The sequence below is a fragment of the Amblyomma maculatum genome, chromosome 7 (genome assembly GCF_055883805.1).
Source record: "Amblyomma maculatum isolate TAMU_Amacu chromosome 7, ASM5588380v1, whole genome shotgun sequence".
NCBI classification, from domain to species: Eukaryota; Metazoa; Arthropoda; class Arachnida; order Ixodida; family Ixodidae; genus Amblyomma; species Amblyomma maculatum.
In genome coordinates this window covers 80,589,365-80,602,453 of record NC_139350.1, presented here as the reverse complement: position 1 = coordinate 80,602,453, position 13,089 = coordinate 80,589,365, and the positions used below count along the sequence as shown (strand labels likewise).

Below are 13,089 nucleotides of genomic sequence, written 5' to 3'. Positions count from 1 at the left end.
CGTTGTTCCGAAATGAGTGGACTACAATTAGTCGGGAAGCACTGAAGAAACCCGATCCACTCATTTAATCATTCCAGATACAAATGCACGCGAGGCAGTTCAAACGACAAAAAATAGGACGCTTAAGATTCGCCTTGAAAGTATACCGGACAGAGCCTATAACAGCCCCTTTTCATTCCGCGTCCACTGAGAAGTGCGTTCACTCGGTTCCCTGTCAACACGCTTCGTATAAGCGATCCTTCTTGGCTGATGTTCTGTCTGCTAGGCAAGAGAGCAGAGCGTTTGATTTCGAATCACAAATGCGGCAAAGTGTATAAAACGTACATTATATTTCCAAATATCCCTATTAAATAATCGTCCTGTAAACTTTTTGTGTTATTTGGACCCTTCCGCAATTAGTTGGCCTTATTCGAATGGGGCTGTTTCAAATTTCCGCGTAAGGTCATGTGGTTGTGATGTCACGGCCTTCTCGATCTATCAAGATTATTTTCGTACCTCACGTGACGGCTATAACTGTGGCCAGGTATTAAGCAGAACGAGCTACATACGATATCGCGTGAAATGGTCTGCTAGTGAATCGCCGCACTCAATCAGACTCATCAGTTGATCGGTCGTACTACTGTACACAGTGCTATATTCCAACTCAATCATAAACATCAATTCCACTAACACCCAGATACCAAAGCAACGCAAACACAAAAGCAGAGCAAAACAATGAGAGCAAAGCAACCATAGCTGCGGGCTGTACTAATATGGATGGTGTAACCGATAAGCTAAATTGATAAGGCATTTCTTCCTGTGCGTGTTTGGCCCCGGAAATGCTCCCAGAATGCGTACTGGTCAAAAAAAGAAACGGGTACTTAACTAAACATATTGCAATGACCTTTTCGCTAAGCCGAGTGTTTCAAGTATGTCACTTACTATTACATTGCTCATTTTGTTTTCTGTGGAGCCGATACTGGGTTTGCTCGCGCAGGTCGCTATTTATAATTGGTGACAGGAAACAAGACTGAAAGGCTTGCAGTGACAGAGCTTGCAACACATGTCGAAAATTTCATACAGCGCTCAGCAATATCAGCAAGCCTCTTCTTATCAACTGGTTGTTACTGCGTCCGTAGCCAACTCAGTGGTGCCCAGATGATTTATTGCACATGCAGGAACATGACACGGCCATGTTCATGCATGCACTCACAAAGATTACCAACTGTTGTGCTTGGTGCTAAGACACTTCGCAACAATATCAGGCAGCCTGGATACACAAGGGGCAGGACGTCTGGATTTGAGAGGATGCGTGCAAATGTCTCGGTTCAAGAGTATCGTATTTTGGTCCATAGTGCTATCTTCATTCACCAACGTGGCATAGAATACTGCAAGGAGTTACCTGTTTCGCTCATGAAAGGACCGAAATTAGAGGGGACTGAGTACATTGCTCTGTCTCGGCAGAAGCACTATGTCCACACGACATATACAGGGTGTTACAGGGAAGACTAAGTAATTTTAAAAAATGGACTTTAAAGGTAAAATTATTTTTGTTGCACGAAATTATCAATGGTCTGGGCGGGTTCTATAAAACGGGTTAAATGTGCTCTTCAGTGAAATAATTAACTAAACTACGTTAAATAACTTTTTAAGTATTACAATTGGGTGCATGATTGTAATTTGGAAATTGTAGAGAATCACGAGTCAACCCGATATCCATCGTTAGTTTTATGAAACTGTAAAGAAGACAAAGAACAAACAACGCTGCGGCTGCGAGGTTTGTGCCCACCATCACACTGACCCGCAAAGCGCTCATGCCGGCGTCCTGAAAACCTATGATCGAATTCGTCAGAGGTATTACTGGCGGGGAATGTACAATTTCGTACGTCGTTACATTCGCTCTTGTACCGCCTGTCAACAACGCAAGATTTCTCGCCACCCCGGTGGCCCTCTCCAGCCTTTACCTTGTCCAGCTCGCCCGTTTGATCGCGTGGGAATCGACCTTTATGGTCCGCTACCATGCAGTACTGCCGGTAATCGATGGGTAATCGTCGCCGTCGACCACCTGACTCGCTACGCGGAGACGGCTGCATTTCCCGCGGCGACAGCCCGAGAGGTAGCACATTTTCTTCTGCACCACTTCATTCTTCGACACGGTGCCCCTCACGAGCTACTCAGTGATAGAGGTCGTGTCTTTCTTTCCGAAGTAGTCCAAGAGCTCCTCTCGTCTTGCAAATCAATACATCGGGCTACCCTACTGAAAATATTGTACGAGGCTCTGCGTGGTTATCTGTGCGTGGTTATCGACCCGCACAGCGCGAGAATGTGCGAACGAGAATGTGCGAACGAGGATGTACGAACGAGGATGTGCGATGAGAAGACGCGCGATGTGTGCACGGTGGGAGAACGTGCAACGTGCTCACGGCGCGAAGGCGTGCACACTGTGAGGACTTTTGTACCCGTGTGTGTGCGGCAAAATTTGTGCATAGCTATCAACATTCAGAGTGCATGGATGTGGGCACTCAAGGCCCCAATATAGTCCGTTGTAACGCGCGCGCCGCATCGGCTCGCGCTCGCTACGTCCATCACGCCGTGCCGTTGGACTATAGACCTCGGTTTTTCGCCGACGTAACGTCGCGGAGGCCGACGTGCGCGCGCGTGCACGTCGGCCTCCGCGATGTTACGTCGGCGAAAAACCGAGGTCTATAGTCCAACGGCACGGCGTGATGAACGTAGCGAGCGCGAGCCGACGCGGCCCAACGTCGCCGACGCGCAAATAGAATCTCGCATAGTTCTCGCCGACCGCGTCAGCCGCGTCGGCCACACATTCCAGCATTCCTCACGCGCAGTGGAGATGGCGGCTTGCATGTAGACAGAGACCGCGCTATAACAACGCGCGCATTTCAGACACTGTTGCGGAAAAGCTGCTAGAAGGAATTCGAGGGCGGCCCTGCATCTATAATACCAAGCGGATTGACTATACAGAGACGTTCAGAGGAAAGAAAAATGCCTGCGATGCAAACTGTCAGTAGTGCGGCTGGGCACAGCTGTGAGTTCTTCGCTGCGGTGCGTGTGCCATGCTCGTTTTAATGCATTGCTCTAGGTGGTGTAACGATGGTGTTGTTTCACTTATCTGCAGTACATTCATAGGAAGAATACCAAAAACTGCGGAAGCGGCTTCGCATAGAGTTGTGACCGGTACACGCCGGAATCGAAGGCCGTACTCGATTTGGCCTCACGGAACGTCAGTGGCTCAACAACCAGGGAATTCGCGAAATTTATGGAATTCTACCGGAACTGCGGCCAACTCCTCTGTAATCGTACATATACTTAAATTTTGATTAGTTTTCAGTAAAACACGCACGTATACAATCATCGTTCCGTCTGTAGCCGTCGGCGGCGCGGGCTCAGGCCGTTGCTGGGCTGGACATCTCCACGGCTGGCTGTAAATGCCTTGTGCCATTTGAACATTCGCAGTAAACACATCGCGTCATCGCCTTGATCACAACAGTAATTAGTGCCTTGATAGGCTGCAGCCAGGTCCCTGTAGGTGCCCTGTCGTCTGCTCGAAAATGAACCCCGAAAACATACCAGCCCTCGAGGGCGTCTTGTGCGCATGCGCACCGCGGCATCGGGCACGCCAGCCGCGCCAGACTGTAGAAGCGGCAGTTTTTTGACGCGCCCGTCGTAGCCGACGTGCCGTGGCTAACGTCGCAGACTTAGCCAGTCGCGTCAAAAACGTCGGACTATATTGGGGCCTTTAGTGCAAGGAATGAGTGCACTCTGAAGGTACAAGACATTAGTCTGATCTCAGACGATGAGACATTCAGCATGGGAATACTACCATGCTATGGTGATACTCTGCATGGTTGCAAGGTTCCTACATCACACCTCATGTTTGTGTTGTGCATAATACTAATATGCCAGCTTTAGGCCTTGTGCAAGGCCTCAATCAGTTTTTGCTACAGTTATGACACAAAATGTTTTGCAGAAATGATGCTCTCCATGAGATGAGTCTCAAGTGCAAAGAATGCAAGCTTCCAAAAGATACATGTGGTCACCTGGATTGGCTTTATTGGCTGATACACTGTGGTCACAAAACATCTGCTTTCGGTCCACCAGGTTCGAGCTTGGATGCAGGTTTCCTTCTTCAGCTGCTCTTGGCCTGTTGGATTCGAGCTTGGATACAGGTTTTCACTGTGCGACGTCTGCAAAATGCAAAAAAAAAGCAGGACTATATTACAAAATCCTAAAATTCAGCTGTCTTTACAAAACATTCTGAGAAAGGGCTAATTAGGTGCTCTATTTTTAATTGATAACAATTCAAAAAGTTTCGAATCTGAACTACAGAAATATGACGAACTGACACAAGAATACAGGCGTTCAGCATCAGTCCATCACAAAATCTAATACCTTAGTCGAACAGATATTTCAAGGGTCTTTGAACCATATCCTATCAATCAAAGACATCTGAGCAGTGCTTCATGGAAAGCTACAATAACTAGAGTGAACAGAGCAGTGCAGAACTGGAGATTTAAATGGACTTTGAGAAATAGAATTGTGCATTCTAGGATATGGCTTAGCACACAGGGCTAGGAATAAAACCAAACCTGAAATGAAAGATTATACAATTCTACATATATGATCATAGAAGGAAAACAAAATTGCACACAGAACAGTATGGAAAGTATATCATCATTGCAACTTGTACAAAAACAGTTGATAACACATCTTCAAAAGTGCACGAGTATTACTTGAGCCCAGCAGCGAATTATCAATGGCAATAGCGGGGTACAAGAGCTTAGTGAGATGATGGAATCTTCCAATGGTGATCGAGAATGCCATGTAGAAGTGGCACAACTCTCCCCAAGTTTACTTAAAGCTTGGTTAGGATTCATGACGGCCCCTCAGCCTTCCTTCCAATAAGGTCGAGAAATACCCTAACCACCCGAGGCAGTGGAAACAGTGCATAGGGATCAGGTTAACTGATATTCACAAACATGCCTTGACTAACACCTTTACTCCAAGCGGTCCTCAAGGCCCTTTTTTTTTAATGAAGCTCCACTTGAATTGCTCCTCGAGTGCATGAGAAAACAGAGCATCTATAAGTGGCAATGACACTACAACGGGAACACCTAGACTTCCACTTGCAAACATGGGGCATCGCAGCTTTCACACACTGTGCAGACTTCGTTCTACTGCATACCAAGCCTTTCATGAAAGTGGATACAATAAGGATTCACAGGCCCACTCTCTGAAGCATTGGCTCCGAGAACCTCAATCTGACTCGAAAATACTGAAACATCGTTTCAAGTACGACCAAGAAAAGCCTCCTAAGTTTCTGCGGCTGACGTTGAGCATGGATAACTATCGTCAGTTGCAGATTTCAATGCTGTAGTTGATCATCGCATTACGCTACTGTGGTGTAAACACATTTCAAGTCATCACCAGATACCTTAGCAACATTTCAGAGCACGCCGAGTACCAAGTTGCAGAAAGCATTTGATGGCTAACAGCAAATGAAACATGTGCAGTGGTGCAATCGTGGGGAATGTCATATTGCAAATAGGAAGACAGCGAGGTACCGGAGATGCAGTTGTGCCATGGAACACCTGTGCTGCACACATCAATGGCTTTCTGATTGCCTCAAATATACTTGTATGTCTAGATGCAGTGCTGAAGGGGGGGGGGTCAATTCTGTCTTTTTAGCTGTGGAGATATTTGCAGTTGGTGGAAGGCATGGCTTTTCAAGTGCGCTTAAAATTAAAGCTCCTAGCTTGCTTGGAAACAGAAGCGGCATTTGCTTCTGGAAAGACAAATTTGTTGGCTTGGGTGCATGCTATAACATGCTTCTTTGAACCTCACATGTGCTCAACGCTCGCCGCTGAGCACTCAGAGGGCAAATATGCAACTAGGTCACTAGAGTTCACAGCAGTTCGAACAGTTCTCAATGCCTAAATCCTGTTCTACATGAGCCATATGTCACTGGAAGTGAATGTTGGTAGATGTGAATTGTTTTCAGCCATTTTTCACAGCTGCCTTGTTCATGCAGTCTGCAAAACATATTTTACTAGGCTTTGACTTTTTTTTAACGTCCAAAAGCAACTCAGGCTATGAGAAATGCTGTAGTGGAGGACTTCAGAAATTTCAACCACCTGGAGTTCTTTAACGTGCACTGATGTCGCACCGCACATGGGCGCCTTGCTTTTAGTCTCCATCGAAAAGCGGCCGTCACAGCCTACTAGCCTGTGACTCTTGAGGCAGCTTGTGGATGCTGTTCACAAGGACTTGACATTAGAAAATGAGCATGTTACACGTAGTGGCATGCACTTTCCGGGCCAAATTTTGGCCTTATGGCCTATTCGGTTGGGGGGACGAGAGCAGAGGTTCCGAGCAGTGCAGAGAAGTACAGGAGCACGCCGAGCGAGGGTGTAATTTTCCTCCCACGGGAACACTCTCTGCGTGTCGAGAGCAGTACGCCACGACCATTGTGACCGCACTTCCCTCCCCAGCATTCTCCGCCTACCCGCAGTAGCAGCAGTTGCAACCCGAGGAGAAGCAAACACTCCATGTAGAACTGCTTTGCATGCCTTTGTTCTCACAGCGCGGCGATCTGCCTCCTTTGGCCCTTTCGAAGCCAGCAGTGACTCTCAAACCTGAGCAATGCTTTGCAGCCGCCATTTAGAGCTTCACCGAGTCGAGAAAAGAAAAAAAGATTGTGCGGATACACCGCTTTATTTCATGTGACTTCCTCTACACTCCCTTTAGATGAGGGAGCAGCCGGGAGTGCATTCAGGTGCTCTCAGCAAAGGAAAAGACCTCCTCCTCTACCATTGGAAGCCAGTGATTCTACTCCTGCTCTACCACTGGAGGGCACCCGCTTGTCTGAGAGCACTTTCGAAGTGCTCTCGAGGGCGCCTGCTCTCCCACTCGAATTCGCCATTAGTCTTGCCCCGTATGCCACTTGTGCTGTCTGGAGTGGAAAAATATTTCTGAAGGGTAAGTCGGAGGAAATGCTGAAAAGCATTCAAGAATCTGAACTGAACCTTGAGTAGAGAAAAGACTGTTTTCTGCACTTTATGGAGCTGAGGTAGCATCGAGTGGAGACATGTTTTTGAATTCGGCCACAAGGGTAAAATTTGAATTAACTATTCCACACGCAAAACACTCATGTCCTAATGTCAAGTCCTCTGAACATTCAGAAGCAAAGTCTATATTCACAGGCTAACAGAACAATTCCCAGGCTGCATGAAAAGGCAGCTGTGAAAAACAGCTGAAAACGCTTAATGTTAGGCAAAATGTCGCTGCTGCTGTGATATTGTTCATGTAGAACATGACATATGCATTGAGAAATGCTGTGAAATTTTGTGACCAAATTTGTTTACTAAGATTTGATTTGAAGTTGCCGCTACACTTGATCTTTAAGCTTGCAGGGCTCAGGGGAGAGGGAAGAAAATATGCGTGCTTCTTCGCTACATATACACCCAAACCAACAAATTCAACTCGCTGATTTCAGTTTCCAAACAAAGCTTGGAGCCACAATAATCACTGCACTTGAAAAGCCATGCCTTCTGCCTACCGTGAATATCTCTCCACAGAACAAGTGAACCAACCGCTTTGACAGCACCGTGTGTCCGTAGAGTACATAGTACCCTGATGTGACAAGCAAGCCATTGATACCTGTAGCACAGATGTTGACATTGTTCACAAGGCTCAATCGCGCTACTAGTGGCCCCAGCTTCCTTTATACGTACTTGCTAAGACCAAAAATGGGAAGACTGCAAAAATGGGGGGGGGAGGCAGCATTTGTGTACAAAAGGGGGAGGCGGCTGCTACTTTCAGGCAGTGTCTGATGCGTCCTAATCTAAACATCCTAAGCATAAACACATGCAGCAGCAAGCATGCAATGCATGTCTAAAGGTGTGCGTCCGTCGAGATATCTGCAGGCTGCCACCAAATGTTCTCATTACGTCTCTATAGCCAACGCAAAACTGACCTGCATACCCACCACCAGTTTTCTCTCAGTACCATCGGAGCGCTGTTTAAATTTTTTAATGCAAAACCATAACTAGCCCTTTTACACGTAATTTCATCCGTGACCGTCGTTGGCTGCGTTGGTTCCGAAAAAAGAGCAATCACGCCATTGCTGAGCATAGAGCAGCTTAGTAGCATAAGGCATGCGGCTGAGCTCAATAAGAAGGATCAGATAACATGACATTTGGGCAAAGCCTTTAACCTCAAGTACACTGAGTGGCTGCCCTTAGCTGAGATCGAAAGCGAAGCCAGCACAGCATCTATATCTACTGTGGCTGCATTAGCTGTGCATCGCTGCCTACAAGAAACGCAGTACACCAACTGTTTTCGCAGCCAGCGACACCTACTCTTGCTCGGCTAAAGTCTGCTTTGATTGATTTCCTGCTTAGCCAATGATGCCGATGGTGCTAGTGTGGCCTCTGATGGAGATGCTCGAAATTATAATGCGGCTGCTGATTCCTCGGTGCTGGTTCCGCAAAAGCCATTCTTTGCAGGCAGAAGCCCCTAATCGGAAGATTTAGGGCAGTGATCGTGCAATCGGAAAGTTTGGTCAAACATCTGAAGTCTTCTAAAAAATCGGAAGGGTTGGCTGCAGGTATGTACGCAACATGCCTTCCCCACAAGTGTGTCCTTGTCTGTGGAAGCCACCAAGCAGAGCAAACTAACTATTAGTCTTCAAATTTGTACCGTAGCTCAGCACTAAGTAGGTTATGAAACACTGCTCATATACAGCAACAACTTAAAATGTGCAGCACCACAGAAGTATGTGATGATCAACTACAGCACTGGAGTTATTGATAGACCATGATTATGCATACTTGGTGTCAGAAGCTGGGATGTCAGGAGGGATGCCAAAGCCATACCCAGAAAAAATAATGTGCTAGAAGTTCTAAGTTAACCAGGGTTGACCTGGGCTGTCACTCAGCCAATGCTTCAGAGAACAGATCTGTGCATACTTACTGTATCCACTTTAGTAAAAAGCTTGTAAACCCGCAGAACAAAGCCCACAGAGAGAGCAAATGTTAAGATGTCAAGTGTTTACAAGTTGAGTGCCAGTCTATGAGCCCTCAAGGTCACATAACTGCCAATAAATGAAAAGCAGGCATTCAGGGCTACGTGGAGTTGAAGTAAATATATTCTTATGAAGTGAAGATTTCCTGTCACTATACTCAATCTCACAAGCTGTCTGCTGCACCTGGCCCATTCGGGATCATATAGATTATAGTAGGTAATTGTGCTCTTAAGTGCCTCTCACCCCTTGAATTGGCCAGGGTGAAAGTAGGGGCACAATGACCTACTTGGACCCTTTGCAAAACTCAATGCGTGACCTATATTATATAGCAAAATCCTTGTGGGAGAATATTTTTGCACATCTTGGGTGCACAGTCACGTGACACATGGGTGATGTAGCCTATATGTCACATACACATATCTCCTAGATTTTTTTTTTTTACAGAGGCATGCTGCTCAGTCAAAAGACGCGATGCGCGGGAGTGTAGTGCGCACTGATTCTGTGCGTTTGCAATTTTTTGTTTTCGTTCTGCTTCTTCCGATAGTTTGGTGGAACGGCTGGTATGCAATGCGATGCGGGATTCTGGAGTCGTGAGTCTGTTTTTTCGCAGCATGTCGCCGGGATGGTGCGTTTGCTTTCTGCAATCTAAAAAAAATGTGCAAGAGTACTTGCCGTGTGCGGGGCTGCATATATATTGAGTACCAGAGTGAGAGTTATTTGCACACACGCATGCCCATACGTGCCCATACGCATGCAGTTTTGTAGTGGCGCAAAAAAAAGTAATTCTGTCAAGACAGAGCATCTTCTAAAGGGCACGTAAACTTTGACGTTTGGATTAAGCAATGGAATTATACAAGATGTTTCACATAAGGTTTGCTTTATGGGGTTTAACGCCCCAAAGCGACTCAGGCTTGTATCACATGGGGGGCTTAACTCAAGGTACAAAACCGGCCCATGTGCGGACACAGAAGCAGTCAAACCTTCGGTGCTACAAAAAAAAAGCAAGCATGCACACTGCTCTGTGCTTTGCCGAGGCAGCTCCAAGCGATCACTCACTTGAAACCGTGCTGCCTGCGTTGGCCAGCCTGCCCTCCCCCCCCCTCGATTCATTCATTTTTTCCGCACTGCTAAATAAATAAAAAAGAAAGCATGCATACTGCTGCGCGTTTAGCTCGCAGGACAGCTAGACTCCCCTCCCATTACCTCCACTCCCCCTTCCCACCCGCCACTCATTTTAAAGGACGGCCAACATCCCAGCACCCTTGCGTCCTTCCCGCACAGACCAGGCAACCCTTTTCTCGCTCCCTCCCAGTAGAATGAAAAAAAAAGCCCATGCATGCAGGAGTGACATAGCCACGTCACTTTTGTTTCAACAAGGTTTGGGTTGCTTTGACCTGAGCAGCAGTATAGGGAGCGCTCAAGATTTGATTGCTTCTGTGCACAGCGCGTTAGAGCACAGGGCTCGATCGGCCACCTTTGTACCTTAAGTTAAACCCGCTGTGTGAAACGATAGTGCCGGAAAATTGTTGGTTCATAAGCTAAGCCACATCTTTTATGAATTTACAGCTTAACTTCAAACACCAACGTTTATGTGCCCTTAGAACATGCTCTCAGTCTTGACAGTTTTCTTTTCTGCCACTGCAAAACAGCATGTGTGTGGCGTTTGTGTGTGCAAGTAACTCATGCACTAGCCTTGCATGTTTTCATTACAATGAGCAAAACAAATGCACAATCCCTGCAGCGCACTGTGAAGAAGCAGACTCTTGACTCCGTGTCCTTGCATTGCTCGAATACCACCAACCCCACTAAACCACCGGAAGAAAAAGAATGAAAGCTAAGCAAAAGATAGCAAACGCACAGAATCGGCGCTCACTCTAAATTCCCTTGCATCATGCTTTTTGACTGAGCAGCGCTTCTCTCTCAGGGAAAAAAGAATACAAACTCCACAAGATATGTGTACGTAACACATAGCCTATGTCACTGATGTATCACGTGATTGTGCACTGAAGACATGCAAAAATATCCTCCCAATTACCTTTGGGGCAGAAGTTGGGTGCAATGCTGAATATTTCTGTATCAAACCTCATGTTATGCATGAATCTGACGAGGAGCATGCCTTCACTATTGAAAACCAGAAGGGCGGAAGTGGGGGGGGGGGGGTTATGAATTTTATTACTGAGTGGAGCAGGTAATGGATGTGGTCATTGTCACAAGACATGTCTCCTGGCAGCCACCTATTTCTGCCCCCAAAACAGGTTTGGCCGCCACAGTGAAGGGGTTCGCGCTGAGCAGAGAAGCATTGCAGAAATATTCTGCCAGAAAAATCCCATACTTCATTCATGGTCTATGATTACATATGGCATAGTATTATCAATAACACTCCCCTGTTTTCTCTTTTCACTTTACATACAAATTATATTCGCACTCAGTTTAGCTACCAAAAAAGTGCAGGGGGGCCTTTTAGAGAGGAAATTTGTCAGAGCTGATTTATAAGAAAGCAGCCATCAACGGGTCGAGTTGAAGACTGGAAGACCAGAAAAATAACCCTCCAGAAAGGTCTTCAAGGAGTTCCAATTTGAGAAAAATTTATTCACAGCAGTTTTGCATAAATGTGTGAAATTTAGGACAACAAAGACAAACATGCTGAAAAAAAAATTAAATAGGGACAAGAGAGGTGGCAACTGCGAAAAAGAGAGCCACCTGTAACCATGGTCTGGACGCATGCCAAGCTGTCACTTTGAGTTTATATTATATAGGCTCATGCTCTCTTCGATTGTTCCCTCTGAAGTGCACTTTTAGTTTTCATGTAGGCTCGCTTTTAGAGAAAAACCATGCAATTATTTTTGAGAATTTTAAGAAGCAAATAATTTCAGGAGTTCCAAAGCTCCTTGAAATAGTTCCTGAAAACCAAGGGTACTCAATGATATCAAAGACCTGTGTAAACCACACTCCATGATCATCATATTGAAGGGAATGGCTTACCAGCCCAGCCTCTGGGGCCTGTGCCCAATAAAGTATGGATGCATCATGTAGAACTTATGAAATCCGCTGGTAATGACATCTGTTTCAAAACTTCTGGCTTTTCTCATCTTAAAGTAAGCTCGCATTTTCAGTAAGTAGCACTTTAGTGGATAGAATGCAGTAATTTATAATAAAAGACAGCTTCAGCTTGTCCTCAATGTCCTTTTATTACTCTAAAGCTGAACATGAGCTATGAGAGACATCATGAAGGAGGGCTCTGGGTTAATTTCCAGAGCCCTCTTCCACAAAAGTTCTTCAAGCTATGCAGTGGCACCAAATGTGGGCAGGCAAATTTGCATTTTGCCGATATCAACAGGCCACAGGCACCATTCCACTCTGCATTCTCAACTCAACAGCCAAATGTCATAGCCAATAAGCAACGGCAGCAAGCAAAGAAAACACTGAAGAAACCTAAATGTCAAAATAAACATGAGGGGTCACAAATGCAGTAGTGGGTTAGGCAAATAAAAAACTACACATACTGAAAGATGTCTTCAGTACTTACATCAATGTCCTGCTTCTTGCCCACCACAGCACAGCACAATTCCGGCAAAGGGTATAGAGCTTGAAGGAGCCATTGCTTACGAAGCCACATGGAACTTGCTGCAAGGTAAAAAGTACCATGACCCAACAAATTAGTGGAAACGTAATATGGTGCAACACGTACATGCAGAGGCTTTGTGAGCAAGAAATAAAGGCACAGAGTAGGAACACCGCAATACTGTTTTTTTTTCTTGAAATGATGCACGACATGCTGGTGCATCATTGCACTGCATGAAATTTGCCTCTGCCTGCTAAATATTCTTGAGTTATTATTTTTTTAATTCAAAATTTTACTTTGGTATTCAATTAGTTGAAGGGCGATTGCCTACAATGCCACAGAAGAAACAATGTTGACATCACCCGAGACATACCAACAGTGAAATAAAATAACTCCTTTCACTCCATCTGGTCGCCAGCCTGGCAAAAGAGCAAGTCAGGCATCACAGTGCCCCTAGTTACAAATAAAAAAGCATTTACTTTACTTTACCTGCAAGTGCATT

General features: G+C 45.8%; 1 long non-coding RNA gene across 1 annotated transcript; it reads right to left on the bottom strand.

The window, feature by feature from the left end:
- Positions 1 to 4,027: 4,027 nt before the first annotated feature.
- Positions 4,028 to 12,753, bottom strand: LOC146183735 (uncharacterized). The gene is made up of 2 exons (XR_014708506.1): positions 12,552 to 12,753; positions 4,028 to 4,187 (listed from the first exon to the last, which is right to left on the bottom strand). It is a non-coding gene; the product is annotated as an uncharacterized LOC146183735 (long non-coding RNA).
- Between the last annotated feature and the right edge of the window lie 336 nt (positions 12,754 to 13,089).